Below are 14986 nucleotides of genomic sequence, written 5' to 3'. Positions count from 1 at the left end.
ATGGTTCCATCTACTCCATGAAAACAACCTGGACTTCTGGTGTACCTCAGCATGTGCTGAGAACTGTTTGGAGTTGGTTTTAAAGCAGTTTTAATAGAAGCTGGTTAAAGGGTTATTTTCAAATAAATTTTGCTGAGTGAACAGGTACTTTCCATGAAAATGCCCATTTAATAAAAGCAGGAAAAAAGTAAACCTTTCTGATTGAAAAATATTTTTTCTAGGGCTCAAATCCTAGTGAGCAATTCATAAATGTTCATTTCTCAATCATAAGAATCAGATATGTGTGCAGTTTCTAGAGTGGAATAAGCTTTTTCTGAAGATCGTTAAGTGTTGTATTCATAATTACTGATAAACTGACTGATTAATTAAGAGCTAGAGAGACATCATCTATTCCCTGATCGAGTTCTCATTTAGAACTCCCATTAGTAACATTAATGCGGATTGCAATAGATTCCTCAAACATTTCAGTCTCTCCACCCATTAGGCTTTAGGGAGAGCTGATTGAATCTTGCAAAGAGTGCATCTTGGCAAATATTAATTTGCACTGTGAAATGAATTTATTGTGACTCCTCTAGTTTGCTAGCTGGAATACCCTCAGAAGAGAGATTGGGCATCGTTCAACAAAAGTAAAATTAGGAGGGTATAATATTCCCCCAGAAAGCTTTTCTTCATTTTTATAAATCTCTTGAAAGAATAAAAATATATTATATGACTGTCCGGTGAAAAAGATTTGAGTCTTGCCACCAGGCATCATATACCAGGTAAGGTTTGTGAGCTATTTATAGTAGTTACAAACCGAGCGCTTTTCACATAAATCATGAGATTAACATTGACAAACAGCAAAAACCCCCCAGATTAGATATGGTCTTCTGGCTAGCAGCTTGCAGACAGAAAGAGGCGACATTCCCTGGGTCACTTCATTGTTTCTAGGTCTCCTTAGAGAAGGCAGCTGCACCTCAGGTATCGTGCTGGAGCAAGGCAGAGCATTCCCTCTGACACAGCTCAACAGGCCCGTTTCCACTCTGCAGCATCTCCAAAGTGACCTACCAAAACACCCAAATCATCTCTCTTTGTGAACCTAGGCTTCCTGAGTAAGTGGCAGGAGGTTTCTGTGAGAAATCTTCCTCTACATGCAATGCTCAGACAACAGAAAGAAAAAATCCAAAGCATCATGGAATGTCACCTGCCAGATAAAACACTCATGAGACTTTCCCTGCCACAGAGCAATGCAGATGCCAGTTTCCACATTTGCCTTGTTTAACCTCCTTTTCTTTGATTTACACTACAACAGCATGCAAGATCTAATCTACTCCACCTCTTTGTTTCAGTCTTCTAAATACGTGCAAATATTTTCCCCTCCCCTTCATTATTCAACATTAACTCTGTAGGAGCCAGATCCTCAGCTGACTTAAAGCAACACTTATCCCTAAAAATCAGTGGAACCATTTTAATATTTCTCCAAGCCAGGTCAAAAATGAAGTATGGCTAGGACCACTACATTCATAACTCAGTTTCAGATCTGGAATTTTTTTTTGCCAGTTTTGGAAAACCAGGAAAACAGTCTTCTGAGAAGGACCTCTCCAAGTCCATCAAGTCTGCTGCTCTGCAGAGGCTTTTAGCTCTCCAGTGCATTTTTTTTTTAATGAGAAACATTTGATCTAAGTGCTCAGCTTTGCTGAGGTCTCCTGCATCTTCCATAAAACATCCATGAAGGAATGGCTGGTGCTGCTTTCCGGCAGCTGGGACATGGCCCCATGGGGATCTCATGACAAGAGCACTGCACAGGGTCCCTGGCTCTGAACTGCCAGGGGGACCAAAAAAAGGGTGTGCTGGTTAATTCTCATTTTCCTGTCCTTTAGTGCCCAATTCTCTCCTAATATAGTGAAGTATACGGCTACAGGGAATATGCTGAAAAATCATGCAGCACCAATCTCAGTTTGGGTGGCATAACCCAGGGGACTGAGGACCGGTGTCAGTAATTAGCTGATCAGGTGGCGAACAGGGGGAAATGACAGAGCTGCCTGTTGCAAAGATGACAGTCACTCTAGGGAACAGGGAGTAAAACTGCTCAGACAACAAACACAGCTCAACTTACTGACATATGAATCATGGGCAAAGCTTAAAAAATAAGAATATAAAACCTAATTTATGGGATTTAAAGACTCAGAACACTGCACATTTAAATGCTTTTTCAACAGAGAAGCTACCAAATAGCTTAATGTTCTTTTTAAATCTTCTATTTTCTGCTTCTCAAATTTTGGACACCTCCAGACTCAGGAGAGCAAAGATGGAATTTACATGAAAATTAAAAGCATTTTACTTGTTCGATCCACGTCACTTGTAAAAAGTTGTTTTTATGAGGGTGGAGGATGTTAGATTGACAGCTCTGGAGACTGACATCTCTATTTATATCCACAGAACAGAGAAAACAAGGGCAGGAGCAGGGCAAGCTCATGCCCAGATGTCCTCTTCTTTTCTTCCTTTCTCTACCTCCTCACTGCCAGCAGCACCCATGGGAGCAGCAGGCACTTGCTTTTATGTGAAGATAGACACAGAAGAGCTGATGGCTACTTCAAGCTGAGAGCCTGACCTGAGCCCTACTCCAGGGCAGGTTCCATCATCCAGAGTTGGGGACCATAAACCACAAAGGTCATTGACCAACATCCACCAAAATGAAGAGGCTGAAAAATGCAACAGAAAAGCTCAGGATTACTTCTACCCACCATAACAGTCAGTCAGTGATGGACTGTTTCCTGGACAGAGTCAGGAAGATGTAGGAATTTGAATATTGAAATTAAATGTACAGGACTCAAGAGCATGGATGTAACAAGGGATAATTGATGAAGACATTAGCATGGAGCAGGAACGTTTTTTAGCACAGAGCAGTCAGTATCTCCTAAATTCCTCTGAAACCAAGGATCGAGGTGAAATGTTAGTGTACAACTGAAATAGCTTCTCAAGCCTGCAGAGACCAGTGAATCCATTTCTACAGGCACATATTTTGGAAGAAAAATTTACATGCTTACAGGCAGTTACTGTGAAGGTTGATTCAATTGTTAGATCTGTTTGAATATCTTAACATCTCATTTTGAAAAAGCTGTTGTTCTATTTTTAAATTTTTACATTTCAAGAGCAGATAAAGACATATCAAATTAAGGCAAGGTTGTCCTCCATATTCTGTTTGCAGATTGAAGCAAGGTAATAAATTGAAAACACCTGTGGCAGGCAGGTAGCAGAAATTGATTGAAGACCAGGCAGTGGTCATTAGATCAGGCACGATTCATATCAGAGGTCAGAAGGATCTTGAAAAGGAGCTAGTAATAAAAATGTTGAAATCAGCAGATGCTTCAGAGGCCTGGAGCTTTATTCTGAAAGCCAAGACTATGGTTATAGGAATTTAAAATAAGTGCTACTTACAAGGAAATGCATTGAAAATATGAGCAGAGATTTAAAAAAGAAAAAAAAAACTATTTAAAGTTGGCAATGAATTATGAAATAGAGTAGCTATTTGCAGGAGAGCTCTGCTTGTTCAATCCAGTAAGGTTACTTCGTTAATGAATAAAAGGAAAAAATAGGTGATACTTTTTATCTGGAGTTTCTTTGAACCTGTCAAAAGATGCTGTTAATAAAATCAAGTCCAGATGCAAGGTGAGTGCATTGTCATCCTTGAAAACTGCTGAAGAACCCTGTTCAAAAGCCACTGAAGTGAACTGAAACTATTTAGCAAACTTGGGAGCAGACTCTAAAGAAGACAAAAAAAAATCAGGAATTTGTGTCTCTTGCGTAATACTGAAGCACCTACAGGTTGAAATTTAAATTGGAAGGGATTAGTGAAAGGACACTGATTTAGCAAATCTCCAAATGTAGCTAGAGAGGAGCCATGAAATCATGCAAAATCCACATCTCTTTTTAGCCAAAGCTCTCAGCATTCTCTCCCTGCACTGTTTGCTGTGGCTGCGTCATCTTCCTGCCACAAGCAGGGTCACTGCACCCTCCTTGAAATATGAGTCCTTGGCAGGACTTTATCCTGATCCGAGACCGGTGGCAAAACTCTCATTGCTTCTTTGGGATTTACTTTTTGTTCTTTTCAGAGCAACTTGGTAATTTAAGACAGGAAAAAAAAAAAAAAAAAAAAAAAAGCAGATTGTGTAATGTGGACTTCTTTCCATTCAAGCGTTCCAGCAGCGATTGCACATGACAGTGAAGGGACACAAGGAGCAGAGGGAGGGGGACATTTTGAGCCAGCTTGGCAGCAATCAGAGACCACATGAGCATGAGGGAGCTCCCTTCTAGACATGTAGCTTAGGTTCTGCGTAGCCACCAGCCTCGCCTCCGAAACAGATGGCTTCCTACTGAGCAGAGAGGATAAATAAAAGGTGATCTGCCCAAGCGCACTTCCGCTCCAGAGATCTGAAAGGAGGATTTTTAAAGTTGTGCTGAAGGCAGCAGTGACTCTCATCACTTGGTGAGTAAGAAGGGTAAAGTTAGCATGAAACCGGAGCCAAAGAGGGAACAGGAAACAGAAAGAGTATGAGTCAGAGCAGCAATTGTGGGGGTGTATCAATATTTATAGCACAAATCCCCAGGCTTCAACTGACTCTATCTGGTGGCACTAAATAGATTTTTTTTACACTAATCAGGAAATCTGTTTGACAACAATGGAGATCTGTTGATTCGAACTCTTCGCGCTTGATAACTACTCCAAGCTCTGAAGATTATTTCCTTAAAACTCCATGCTATTGCCTGCATGCTCCCAAGTAACAGCCTAACAGCCTCCTACAGGACAAATCACTCTGCTTTTTTCAGCCTGCAGTAACTGCTTGTACTGGATTTTACCTAATCTGCTCTCCTGCAATTAAGACACAAGAAGTGAAGAATGAAATTATCTAGATTAATAAGTGGTTTGTTTTCCAAATCCCAGAAGTCCTTTACATCTCACAGCTGAAGCAATCTGAGTTTGACTGAATCTGTTTCTAAGCAATAGCAGCTGTCAAAGTTTAAATGTTGAATTATTATCCTGTATTTTCTGAAAATATGATGCTAAGGAATGGCTCAAAATGGAAGCTAATATGTTCTAATCCAACTCCCAAGGGCTTTCGCAGTCAGATTCCACCACGATGCATATGACATAGGAGCAAGGTCATTTTTAAAAGTGCCAAGTTCACTTCTCATTAAACTATGCTTCCAAAATAGTGTTTGCCAAAACGACTTTAAAGGGCATGAGAATGGCTTTGAATTATGAAATATATAAATGTATCAGCTAGCATGTTAAATGCTTTTACTACAGCACTTAGCTTACGCAGAGTCATTTTTAAGAGTGGAGAAAACAGCACTTAATGGAACAGACAGTTTCTCACATCCAGCCATTATCTCGTCCTAGCCAAGAGTCTCACAAATGAATGTCTTTTGCTTACAACAGCTAATGACATACTATGCTACGGTTGGGTTCAGAGTTGTGCTTTGTTTCCTAAATAGTTATAATTCTGTTTACTACTCACAGGCATTTAATGACCCCTGGCTTAACTTTCAAAGCACATTATCATCACTCGTTCACTTAATCGCTTGTTTCAGACTGGATTTTCAGCAGGAAATTGTCCCCGGGCAGTGTAATAGGTTGGGATAGCCGTTGACGGAAGCCAGTTGGGGAATTATTGATTGCTGATATTTTCATACAGTGCATATTTTTACTTCAGATTGGTAGGGCTGTGGCATTCTGAGCTTTCTCACATGGTCTGAAATATTTGTAGCAATAATAATGGAAAAAGCAAAATAACATAAACAGCACTCCATGTCCTAATGCTGCTTTGTTCTGTGTACATAGTGGCTGTTAAAATGTAGTTCCTAATTGCAGAAAAGCTTTTGGAAAAAAAGCATATCATGCTTTGTTTCCTTCTAAAGGTATCTATGAGTTCAGAAGGATAGATAAGGACATTTAATGCCATGAACAGAAAATATACCACATTTTATACACAGGTCTTTGTTCTTGCACAATTTTGTGAAGTTTTTCACAAATTTTCAAATAATTGTTCAGTGTTAGACTGCAGACCTGCATTCCTCAGTGTAGAACACATGTTTGAAAAGTTTCATGGAAAGTTGGTGCTTTTTAAGTGAGATAGGTCTGCGTATTATAGACATATGGAACAGCTGCAAGAAGATGATTTTTCTACTTTTCTAATTGAAACTGCCCTGAAAGAGGCTGAGAATCTGGCCTTATGTGCATGCACACATCTCAGATTTATGTAGATACATCAGACCAAAAAGAACGGGGAAACTGTCCTGTTAATCAATTATGAATGAGTGTGCACTAATGGTAGCTCCCAAAGTATCGCTAGGGGACTGGGAGGAAGCAACCCAATTCAAATGAAACTTTCCTACCAGCTCAATTTGCCTTTGGTTTCGTAACAGAAAGAGATACAAATTTTTTCTTACAGGAATTTTATCCTTCAGAGTTAGGACAAATACTCAAGTGAAGTGACAGCCTGTTTTTATTGTTTGTTTTGTTTCTTTTCTTTCTCTCCTTTCTGTCTATTCACTGGCAATGCATGAGGGCTTCCAATCCTTTGGAAGGGCAAGAGAAGAGGTTAGACATGGGTTCAGCTGTTAGTCTCTTACAGCCCATGGAACAACGTGTTTTATATTTGTAGCTGATTGCAAAACACAAGCAATGGAGAAAATCACAAAATGCCCTGTAAACAGAAGCTGTAAGTCATGGACCTAAATCAGAGAACATTTGAATATTAATGGGAAGTTTAGGAGGCGAAAGTAAATTTAAAAAATACATAAAGATTTGCAACTTTTTAACATAGATTTTCTCCCCTGGTGTGCAGTGTCCTTCTGGCCCTGTGCTGGGCACATCAGCATATGGGAGCCCCGGTAAGCATCGTCAGGAGGACATTGCAGAAAGTTGTCCTCTCTCTTCCTCTTTTTACACCACTCCCTCAAGCTTCCTGTCAGGCTTTAGCCCATCCCTCCCACTAACATGCACATCAATAGCTGTACAGGACAGTATTTATTTATATAAATATGGATCACCATCCTTATTTATTAACTTTCCATGGTGAAGAAGGAAATGTCCTCAGATGTGGCTTGTGGGATCTGGGCAATTGCATTGCTCCTTACGATTTAATGAAAGTATGGTGAGACTCCTGCCAAAATGCAGACACAATTAAGTATTTTTTTTTAAGAAATGGAGTGTTTAGTGTGCAACACTGGGCTGAAACCATCAGGTCAGACTGAGCAGCCGAGAGCGATGCGGCCTGTCAAAACAACGCGGCATCGCTTCAGTAACCACCGCGGCCTACGCACAGGCTGCCGGCCTGCTCACTGAGACAGCGCTGCTCAATAGGACCCTTTATAAAAAAAGAAAAAATGAGGCTTTTCTGTGAAGGCTTTCTCATGCGTTCTTGTAATAACAGTGCACATAATAAGTGTGTTCTGTTGCTTCATCTTCTTTGCTTTTATTTTTGTATGGTAGATTTACTAAAACCTAAATTTAAATATTTATACAGTAGGCTTTTTGATTAGCATATTTTGAAGCTAATCATAATAGGGCTTAGCTAACTTAGTAGATGTGTCAGTAAAATGAATAATGAATTCAGTGACAGGGATGAAGAGGAAAGGTTGGAAAAGAAATAATGCACAATTGTGAAAAACATAGTGCCTGCTACATTGGAACAGACCTGAAGAAAAGCAAATAGGTGGCTGTCTCCTTCCTAATTCAAGGAACATTTATTTAGAGAACAACTTCTTTGAATAATAAATACCTTAATTTAAAAATAATTTTTAAAAAAGCTTCCCATAAATTAAATTTGAAAGCTTCCCTTGATTTAATCCAAAAGTACTTTGGACCTTTAAATATATGATGCATAAATGATTGCTGAAAGCATTTAAATCTTGGTTTAAAATACAGAAAGTGGATAGAGTAGTTAAGAATTCAATGCTAGCCTTCTCGAAGCCTAAAATAAAAGATTAATAGAAACGTTCTTTTACTATTTATTTTTCTATTGAAAAGACTGAGTTTTTTTCTGTTAAAAAGCATTTTATTTAGGAATTAACCCAAATATACTTTTAGGAGGCCTTCAATGATCTATTTTTTAATCTAAATACAATTTTTCTGCTGTTTTTCTTCCATCTAAAGCACATTTTCATGTAATTAATGAACAAATGAATATAGTCAGGCCAATGAGCTGGCAAACTAACAAGCTCAATGCAAAAAGCCAATTCAAGTTAATTTTGAGATGTCAGGATCAAGAGCAAACTGACTCCACCAATTTTAGGCCTATACAAACACAGAATTTCATGGGTGTGATTACTTAGTCTTTTTAGATCGTGACATCCCCCAAATGATTATAGCTGTGACCCCGTGGTTGGATTTCATTAGGTCCATTGCTCACTATAGCACTTACTTGCCAGCCCGTGGCCCATGCTGTCGTTCCCTACCTCACTCAATCAAAATGAGTCAAGCAGTTTAAACTTATCCTGGATTCTGGATGTCCCGGAGCCCCTGAACTTCCTCGTGGTACTTCAGCTGGGCTTGAGGTCCACCAAGAAATCCTGGCCAGATGCTAAAAATCCTTAAATTCTTCCCAAACAGAATCTGCAAGCAGACAAAAAGACAGAGTTGTCTCACTGTTCTTTCTTGAAGTTCATCACGGCAAAGCAAGAGTTGATTGTCCCAGTAGGGAGGGAATCAGATCCTCCTTATATTTTTAAATTCACATGAAAAATGCTTTTCTAAACACTTCTGTTACAATATTCTGTAACAATATAACACAGCTTTCATCCACTTATGAGACCAAGCAGGTGCTGTGGTGACTTTCTTGTGAAGCTGGTGGGATCTGAGCCCCTAATTCTCCAGGCTCCTAAGACAACTGCACTCAAAGACATCTCATAGAGACATGAATATGTTTTTAAAGCAGCTTCTCTAGTTTGAACTTGAGATCTTTCTTCTTTCTTTCCCTCATGTTTTTTTTATAGATATGCAGTGATTTTTATGAACCTCAACAAACCAAAAATCAATTTCAAAGAACTCACTTACATGTATTTACATATTTTAAAAACCCTAGGAGTTTCTTTAAAAGAAAAACTATCTCAATCTCTGCAAGTCTGTAGTGAGCAAAAAGAAATGTTTTAGAGCAAACAGAACTTGCAATGAGGAACAAAGAAGCAGAAAAAAGGATGAGAAGACTGTGAAACACAAGAGATGTAGGATATATCTCAAGCTAAAAGGGAAAATCTCACTCTAGGTTTCTAACCTAACATTTACATGTTCACTCAAAGAAGCAACTAAAATGGTGTATGGTATATTAGACAAATTTGAAATGTAGGAGTTCATAGCTCTACTGCAGAACTTTTGAGGGTCCTCAAGTAGGCTGGGCTGAAACACCTCTTGCTTCACTCAGCTAGCAGTGTGATAGAAATCCCTATGTGAAGCTCTATGGGCATTATTAAAGAGAAAGTTCAATGGATGGCGAAGTTCAAGTCTTAAATCTGCACCTCCATCAGTTCTCTTAATTTTGCCTCATGCTAGTTAAAGACTGGAACATGCCACTTGAGCAATACCCACCGGGTAATCAGTCACCATGGGAGAAGATTTGAAACAATCTGGCCTCCCACAGTAGGTTCAAAGCTACGAGCACTGTTTATGGCACATGTTTTATACATCTGTTATTCCATGGTGGGAAGCCATTCAGCAGATGGTTTCGTTTTCACTTACATTAGGTATAAAGAGTTGTGAGCTTGTTTGTAACAAGTGATAATCAAGTTTCAGCTATAAAAAGTGTATTTATGACACTCAAATTTGCATAACAAGTTGTGTTACCAGTTTAACAAGATGTAAGTTTTCCAATGCATGAGGACCAGTGCTGCTGGGCGCTCAGAAAGAACCACCTTTATAGCCTAGCTCAGGGCACTGGTGTTCCTCAAAGTCTTTCTGGTTTAGATCTGATTATAATAAAAGTGGGCTGAGATGCTTTATGCCACACAGAGCTTTTCTGAGTCACAATGTTCAAGTTCTTCTGTAAGATTATTATTTTCAGAGCATAGTTTGTCACCAAGGACAGTTAGGATGTTTAAGAGGTATAGAGATTAGAAGTAAGAGTATTTACCTCTGACTTGAACTGGACAATGAGCATTTGCCATATTTTATTTGTATTTACTGTTTGGTTAAAAAAAACTATTTTCACTGAAAATAGACAAACATGAACAAGCATTTCCTTTGATGAAAATGTTTCACTAGGAGTTTAAGAAGGAAGTGGCATAAACACCAGAATATCATTATTATGTATATATCAACTTGGATTTCATGTATTGTATTTCATGTGGGATTTTAAATGCCAGTTTAATACTATTTCGTGCATTATTTTACCACTGACACTGTAGAAAATGTAGTTAGACTAATAAAAAAAGGAAAAATATGAACAATTCTCATCAGGCCTGAAACAAATTTCCTGCTCAAAATGATTTTGAAATATATTTTTCATAACTTTTTATTTTTCCCAAAAAAATTGTTTTCATTACAAATCAGTGCAAAAATATGCTGCAAAACACCAGCATTTCTTGTGTGAAGGAACACATAGTGTTCTAACCAGCCCGGTCCCTATGGTACTGTTTGCCCTTGTTCTTTCTCTACCCCTTATTATCTGAAGAGTGTTTCAGTTCTTAATTCTTCCTCAGGGAGATCTATAAGTAGATTGACAGCAGAAAGGAATTGAATGTGAGAATTTAAACAGATGAATGAGCTTTGGGGATAATCTTTAAGTTTTTTTTTTTTTCTCTCTCTTTCATAATGAGACATAAGATCCTTGTTCTGTACCATGGTAATGCCACCAAAGCAGCAGGGCATGTTCTCTCCAGTCATGCTACCTTGACTCTTTCCCTTTCACTGATTAAACAGTTTATTCTTCACAACCTGCCCAGGCCACCAGCAAAAGTGACCGCTGAGGACAAAAATGAAATGACCAATCTATTGAAATGATCACTAATCAGAAAGTTAAACAGAATTGGCTTTCAGATGGCTCCAACCTGGTTTTAATGACAGTTAATGACTAGGGAAATGTCTTTGTATTTTATTTGTTTAATATTTGATAATCCTTTAGCTAGGTCTACTTGATAGTCCTTTAGCTAGGTCATAAGCAAGGAAATGTACAAAGGTTAATAGCTTTTCCAAAAATGGAATTATAACTAACATTGAAAGCTAAATATTCTTGACATTCCTATTAAATTCAATTCCTTTGAAACTCTTGTAAAAATCTCATTCTCAAGGTCTGTTGCTTTATGAAATTGCTCCCCAGTGTCAGCAACTTCCAATATCCCTTTCTTCATGTAACATAATACAGGAAGAAGTTTCACATCTATTTTTCACTGATCAGTCATTATTTTCTGACTTTTCATCATGCTTCCTTCTTTCCAAAATAAATAATCTCCACTTTCTTTTTATAAAAGATTTTCCAAACATTTTATAAAAATTTTTAGTTTGTTTCTGAATAGTCTCTAGCTCTGCAATATTCTTAAGAACAAGAGAGACTTTCAGAAGACACACCAAAGGTTCCTTTGGCCAATATCCATTCTCTAATAGCAAGCAGAACTAGATGCCTACGAAAGAGTTAAGATCTAATGATTACCAATACTACATAGTGTATTCCTAAAGAATACTTTAATGACTATGAAGGTGTTACACTAGTGCTACAGTTCACTTGGAAATGATCAGTTAGACTGGCATGATGATGTTTTTCCAAGCCTAATTTTTTTCCAGAAATTCCAGATATATATTCAAGGAAAAGATTTCTATGATGAAAGGAGAGTGATTTTATATTAACATTTTAAACAAGTGAATGATTTGCACGTAATAGGGCAGATGACAGAGCTGAGATGAAGATGTTCCTGAATACAGATCTCTCAAAAATGAATGTAAAATAGACTCCAAATGGATTTGTGGTAGCTCTAGGGAAAAAAAAAAAAAAAAGGCAAGAAAGAAAAAGTGAAACATTTCTGACATGGAGGGTGCCAGTATTATTCTTACATTATGTTTTCCCTTTGCTTTCTTTTTGCCATCAGCAAATATGACCCCAGGTAAAAACGATTTTCATTGCTTGAGGAAGCAGGCAGATAGATACTACTGGAAAGACTTTAAAAATGAGCAAATACAGAAACATAATAGTACAAGAGTAGGAGGAGCCCCCAGCAATGGCACTGAGTTGCTGTCACAACCACAAGAACCATGTAGTCACTCCCATGAGCAACCCAAGTGTGCACAGTGCCACACGTGTTTCTCTCCCTCTTTCTGACACTTAGACCCTTTTAATATCCTGCTGAAATTCATCCACAACTGTAAGAGAACTTGGCTGTCCTAAAAGGGACACTGTGATCATCTCCTGATCATCGTAGTTGACCTTTTCTTCACCTTCCCCAATTGGGCTTTCAAGTTGTCTTGGATGGGTCAGGAATCATCTCCTTTTGGCAAATCATTCTGGTAAACGCTCACAGTTTTTTTCTGTTTTTTTGAGAAGTTGCCTGAAATGTTCAGATCTTCTGAGAAAGTTTAGTGTTGTATTGAGACATTTCCTGGGCTGCTTGCCTGGAAGGCTCTTCTCAATATCTCACTCTGCCCGCGAGGAAGAAAGAGAGCTGGCAACCCCAGAGGAGGGAGAGGAGCTGGCAGCTTTGGTGGGGCGGGTGGAGGAAGGCTACGATGAGAGCACGACGAAGGAGAGAACCTGCTATCAGCCTCTGGCAGCCAGCCTGGAAGATCCAGCCAGCTTCACACAAGGAAAGGCCTCCACGAAAATCCCCTAATCACTCCGGTTGCAAAGCAGATGAGAAAAGAAGGAGAAAGACCGGGAAAAAATGGTTCCTTCGAAGCAGAATCTGCACTGCTAGATCACCCAGCAGTACAAGCAAGCTTTAGGTGAGGAAGAGACACGGTGGCTTATTTCTGCCAAGTTGCCCAAAGCACAGAAAATCACATTTTTGCAGCTTTCAAGCTGTGTGCCTTTCTCTGTATCTCTCTGTTATCTCTCTTTTCATAGGACCAGATTTCAAAAGCAGCATTTTTGACTTGCCTTTTTTTTTTCTTGCCCAAAGAACCACCAAGACAGCAACGACTTTTGCAAGGAAGAATGGTCTGAGCAGTGACATCCCAAGAAAGGTTTTAGGAAGAGTGTAGGAATTGCAGGCAGATTAATACATGCCATTTGGTTGTGTGGAAAAGATAATATATGCAAGCTTGATGAAAGTTGCTAGGATGCAGCATAGTTTTAATTTCTATGTGTGAGATTGCAGGACTCAGTCCTACAGCACCACTTCGTTTACATCATTGGCATCAGTGGTTATTGGCAGCCTTGAGTACTTGATTACAGGCTCACACATTCATGCATACATATATGCATGCCTACCAACAGGCTCTGAGTTCTTTGTATTATCGTAGTTTAAGCAAGATGAAGCTGGATCTGGCATGGATCCTAGATCTTTAAAGAAAATTCATGCAGCTACAGTTTAGGAATGGTAAAATGTGTCTTCTACTAGCACACTGCTTGAATCAGTGGCAAACATGTACCTTACCTCGGTGGCAGGCTATTTTATGTTTCTTTATATGAATAAAATAAAAAAGCAAAGACCTGGCTATAATTGCTTAGCCAAGATCCAGCAGTTAGGATGGAGGAGTTCTCCCTTTCTTCTGTCTGAATTTCAGAACCAGCAGTTAATTGTCTTCTGCCTCCAATTCTCCTTTAAAGTTAAGAGATACAGGGTATTTTCCACCTGCTTGTCCTCAGACTGGTTTGCACTGGATGATGTAGGCTATGAGTGGACTGCTATTTCCACCCAGAAGGGGCTGCACAGAACGAGTGGATGAAGAGATAAAAAATTAAATAGTTGCTTAGAAAATGGGTCTGAAAAGAACAATAAAAAGGTAAGCTGCAATGAAATTTGCCCTCCGGATGTTCTCAGAGCTCTGGGAAAGAATTTTTTTCATATGCTCATTCAGTTAACATGGACAAAATTACACTCAATATATTCAGGGATCACTATAACAGTGATCTTTTTTTTTTTTAAAATTGTTCTTGAAAGATTTGTACCTTGCCCAGGCTTTAATGATCTATAGACCTTTTAATGATCTATACTATTCAAGTATAAGGACTACTTGTTCTTTGTCTGAACAGCATCGTTTTCAACAAATACTCAGTCGGTTTTGGAATATTTGGTAAAAACAAAGAATTCAGAAACAGGCTGGGGGATGCTGCAAGCTGCAGTTCTGCATCCTGGTTGAACAGAGCAGTTTAACAAATGTCCAGTTAACATAATTAAAGCGAAGCCAGGGCATTAATTTCATGGCAGATGAGTAAGTGCAGAGGTCAGGGATGTGTGAGCACCCGTGCTGGGTGTCGCAGAGATCCTGGAGCCCGCCAGCAACCAAAACACCATCATCTGTGGCAGCTGCATTTTCCGAGGGGAATTTCTTGGGAAAAATGTAATCACCAAGTACGCCCCATTGCGCGCTAAGCACAACAGTAGAGCTCCCTTGTGGTAAAGGAAAATAGAGGCATTGAACTTGTGCCGCTCGGGGAAGCCGCCGGCACTGCAAGAGGGGCAGCGGCTGCCTGACACGGAGCCGCGCGGCAGCTGTGGAAAGGCAGAGGGATCTCTGCAAGCTCCATGGGCTCAGCTTCACACCACTGACAAAGATTAATACATCTTTGCAATGCAGTGGAAGCAAGCTGTGTTGGGGAAATGCTGTTATCCTAGAAGAGAGAAAGAAAAAAACCTGCTTTAACAAGCCTTCAGATTGCTTCTAAAAAAGAAAAGCAACAATTGTCATGTTTGATATTTAGATACTATCTAAGATGATAAAACTGGTTTTAATATTATGTTACTCTGAAGCTGCAGAACATTTTCTCTTTTCTTTTTCGGTTATGTTACTTTCCCTTTATTTTTGATTGAATATTTAAACTTAGGAAGATTTTGGGTTTGCTTTATAGAGCTTTGAATTTGC

Source organism: Tinamus guttatus, unplaced genomic scaffold, assembly GCF_059628265.1.
Source record: "Tinamus guttatus ecotype Peru unplaced genomic scaffold, ASM5962826v1 Tinamus_guttatus_pri_ptg000007l, whole genome shotgun sequence".
NCBI classification, from domain to species: Eukaryota; Metazoa; Chordata; class Aves; order Tinamiformes; family Tinamidae; genus Tinamus; species Tinamus guttatus.
Note: the sequence above shows the minus strand (reverse complement) of the source record.